Here is a 4,101-nt window from a genome sequence, read left to right as displayed (position 1 = left end):
GGATATTGGCTTGGGGCCCTCCCGTGGGCTTGTTTGCAGCTCCGTGGGCAGGAAGGGCCCTGCTGCTCCAAGCCCTGGAATGTCTGCCCAGATGCCAAAGGGCTACTGAACGTGATGATGTGCCACGTCCCCTTTCTCCCACCCTCCAAACTCTCTGACTGACACCGGCCATTGCCTTGGCAGGTTGGGCGTCAGCGCTGCTGCTCTTGTCTCTCTTCCTCTTGATGCTGCTCTTAGGAGCACTTGTTGGGCCTCCTCCACTCCTCTGGTGCTGGGAAGGGAAGGGAAGGGAAGGGAAGGGAAGGGAAGGGAAGGGAAGGGAAGGGAAAAGTAAATCAAGGCACAGCAAGGCAGGGCAAGGGAAGAGAAGGTATAGAGAGCTGTCAATGAATATTGTTCCTTAGGTGTTGTCCATCTGCAGGGATGTCTAGGGTACCTCAGGGACCATCTACATGCAACAACTATATTGGAAATTACTCTGATGAAACAAGTAATTTCCAGGCAGTATAGATTATTTTCTTTATCACAGAGTATGTGGCTTCCATGGTGAAGGAAGGACTGGTCTGGAGGTGCAAGGTAGTGCAACTCAGTTCAGGCTTTCGTCGGCCTTGGTTCTCAGTGGTGGGATTCTGTGGGCATCTCCTTCTGCCATCAGCAGAACCACATGGTAACGAAAGTCCACCCCACTCTAAAGGACTGCCCGCAAGGCAGGGGAGCTTCTCAGCTGCTGTTGAAGGACAGGACTCTCTGATCAAAACCACTGGCACTTGCCCCAGTTTCTCCATGGCAGCCTTTGCACTTTGTGGTAATGGCAATGGGTAGTTCTGATAAGCAAAGGAATGGAGAAGGATCATGGTGTAACCCCAGCTGGCATCTTGGCACACACATCCTGTCACACCATGGTGGGACAGGGGAGAGGATCAGAAGAGTAAAAGTGAGAAAACCCATGGGTTGAGATAAAGATAAAATAAAGCTGTACATGCAAGCAGAGCAAAACCAGGCATTCATTCACCACTCCCCATGTTCAAACAGGTGTTCAGCCATTCCCAGGACAGCAGGGATCCATCATGCATAATGGTTAACTGGGAAGACAAATCCCATCACTCCAAGCATCCCTGCCATGCTGCTTCTTCCCGCAGCTTAATATGTTTAGCATGATGTCCCATGATATGGAATATCCTTTTAGGCAGTTGTGGCCAGCTGTCCCAGCTGTGTCCACTCCCCACTTCTTGTGCACCCAACAGTCTTGTGCTCCACTAACTGGTGGGGCAATCTGAGAAGCAGAAGAAGCCTTGATGTTATGCAAGCACCGCTGAGCAATAGCAAATTATCTCTGTTTGATCAACACTTTGTTGTGTTTTCAGAACAAATCAGGACTGTAGTCTGAGACCAGGTTCTGTGCCTTATATAACTCTGTCCCAGCCTAAACCAGCACAAGAACTCCTGAAGAGGATGGTCTATTCTATTAGAGGATCAAGGCAAAATCCATGGCTGATCTATTCTGCGGTAGGGACAGCTGTTCCCTATAGGACATCATTTATGATTTCTCTGTCATTCCCAGTGTGCTGCCTTGCTCTTCTGCACACAAAACACAGCCTGTGCCATGAGTGGTGGCTTCAGCCCACTGGCTTTCACTTAGGTATGAAAGACAGAGTTGCCACGTATGCAGAAAGTATTGGGGAGAGGGAAGTAGGGCTGGATGCCCCACAAAGGGCTTGATGGAGAGGACAAAGCCAAGACTGGGATTGGTGTTCCCGTGCAGGGAAAAAGCTGCTCTGCTGGGCTTAACTGTGCTCTGACAGAGGTGCTTCCCTGTCTCTGTCTGTGCATTGGATCGCCACAGGAGTTCATCAGGGAGCCTTTTCCCTTGATGGACAGGCTGTGAGGTTTGTGTCCCCAGCCCAGAGGTTTGTATCTCTCCATGGTGGTGGTGGTGGTGGCTGTATGACAGGTTGGTCCACACACACCCATGTTCCTCCTCAGTGTTGACTCTCCTCAGTGAACGTCTAGCCATGAGACATCTCCAGCTACAGCCTCTCTGCCCCTCAGCCAAAAAAGTGAGAGCGGCTATTCCTTGACCTGTCCTTTGTGCCCTCCTGCTATAAGCTGTTGTTTCTGTAGCATTTCAGCTCTCCCTGTGCTCACGGAGGCTTCTTTTCAGGTCTTGTAGGGATCTTGTCTATCCCTAGTCAGGCTACCAGCATTTCCTCCAGTACAGGTAGGAGAGACGCATTTTCTCAGGGCAGATGAAGTTTGTGTCCTGAGAGCTCACTCTCTGCATGTAGGAACAGTACTTAGGAGAATTTGTGTTATCTGCAAAATGGATAGGTAAAGTCTTGCTCCTCCTATCAAACTTATGCAACCATATGCAACCTTCAACCCATATGCATCCTTCACCCTTCAGCAAGGATAATTCCCTGGTCATGCCAGAGTGTCAGGACTTGACTCTTCCCCCTCCAATGTTGGCAGTCCCACCAACCAAGTGCCCTGCTCCTCCCCAGCCTGACACACTTGTGTCAGCAGCCTCTGCCACTCCTACCAATTCTGCTGGGAAAAGCTGGTCCGTGTCATTCTCTCTGATCAGTGAGTTGCCCTTGGAGTTAGCAGGAAGCTGGAAGTGAATTTTGCCAGCTCCTGTGTTTTCTTGTCTCTGCCAGATCAAATCTGCCTCCAAATCTCAGCCCAAAGGGTTGAACAAAACACTCTGAGGCTGCCAGGGATCCCACAGCTCTGCCCCAGGGAGCCTTTTTACTCACATTGCCTCATGGGTAAAGCACTTGCTCAGCCAAAGTAAAGGAATCAAACTACCACTTCTGCTGGGCCCCGGACTCCCAAGCTCCAGAAGATTTTCCAGTGCTTGGAGACTCCAACTGGTGCAGCCAGGCCACAGCCTGACCTTCCAAACCTTTTTGGTCTAAGGCCCCCTGAACATCCTCACAGGCACTCAGACCCACCCATAAACAGGTGCCTCTCTTAAAACTCCGGGCTAGGCTGCCCAAGGGGGGTTGTGCACCGAGACAGCCAGGTAGGAATGTGCTGACAGTCCCAGAATTGGACCTGCAGTGCCCAAAGAGGAGACAAAGGAGAAGAAGGGCAGTGAAGTGGATGAGAGAGTGAAAAGCTGCCATGCCTTTTATACTGGTCCTGCACTGCCCCAGGTCCAGAGGAAGCCTCTCTGGAAACAATAATTTTCTGAGAAGCTCATTTCAAATGCAAAACACCCCAACTAATGATAAGGGCTGTGTTTTGGCTTCCAGTATGGATATGGATTCTTTGGCTTGTGGTCGGTGTTGCTACCTCTCTTCCTCCTGATGGCCATGAAATACACTGCCAATCCTTCCACAATCCTCTATCATGCTGGCTAAAATCAATCCATTTCCCAACTTTTATACCCCTTCCCTCATCTTGTTTTTCTTCATACTTTATTTGACTTTTTGAGTACAGTCAGCACAGTCATTGTTACAACAATGAAAAAAACAACAATATAATTGGAAGGTGCCTCTGGAGATGGTCAGGTTTCACCCTCCAGCCCTGACACAACAAAAGCATGTTGATCAGGACATTGGCCCATGCCATTTTCAATGTCTTTAAGGGCATTCACCAGGAGTCCACAAGCTGCCTGGGCAACTGTCCCAGGCTTGGGCCCATTCTCAGAGTAGAGGAGGTTTTCCTAATGCCTCTGCAGAATTTCCTTTCACACTGCCCCACTACATACACAGGAGCAGGCAAACAGCCCTGACCGCAAATGAGCAGCTGTGGGCTCATGTGGCAAAGGAGACTCAGAGAAACCTCTCAGGAGGGCAAGGCTGCAGCATCCTGGGAGAGGACATGATGAGGTTGTTTGTGTTAGTAGGGGACTGTCAAGAGTCCATGGAGTGGAGGAGGCCCAACAAGTGCACCAAGGACTCCTAAGAGCAGCATTAAGAGGAAGAGAGACAAGAGCAGCAGCGCTGACGACCAACCTGCCAAGGCAATGGCCGGTGTCAGTCAGAGAGTTTGGAGGGTGGGAGAAAGGGGACGTGGCACATCATCACGTTCAGTAGCCCTTTGGCATCTGGGCAGACATTCCAGGGCTTGGAGCAGCCGGGCCCTTCCTGCCCA

The 4,101-nt window shown here is 50.5% G+C and overlaps 2 protein-coding genes across 2 annotated transcripts in view; one reads left to right on the top strand and one right to left on the bottom strand.

Annotated features, from left to right (window-relative positions):
• Positions 1-4,101, bottom strand: part of LOC103613760 (feather keratin Cos1-1/Cos1-3/Cos2-1) — a 20,439-nt gene that overhangs the window by 1,211 nt on the left and 15,127 nt on the right. The gene's annotated exons all lie outside the window — the stretch shown is intronic.
• LOC103613756 (feather keratin Cos1-1/Cos1-3/Cos2-1) overlaps positions 1-4,101 on the top strand; it is a 17,381-nt gene that overhangs the window by 11,874 nt on the left and 1,406 nt on the right. The gene's annotated exons all lie outside the window — the stretch shown is intronic.

Source organism: Corvus brachyrhynchos, unplaced genomic scaffold, assembly GCF_000691975.1.
Source record: "Corvus brachyrhynchos isolate BGI_N302 unplaced genomic scaffold, ASM69197v1 scaffold1254, whole genome shotgun sequence".
Taxonomy (NCBI): Eukaryota; Metazoa; Chordata; class Aves; order Passeriformes; family Corvidae; genus Corvus; species Corvus brachyrhynchos.
The sequence above is the reverse complement of the archived record's forward strand: the minus strand, read 5'-3'. Positions and strand labels throughout refer to the sequence as shown.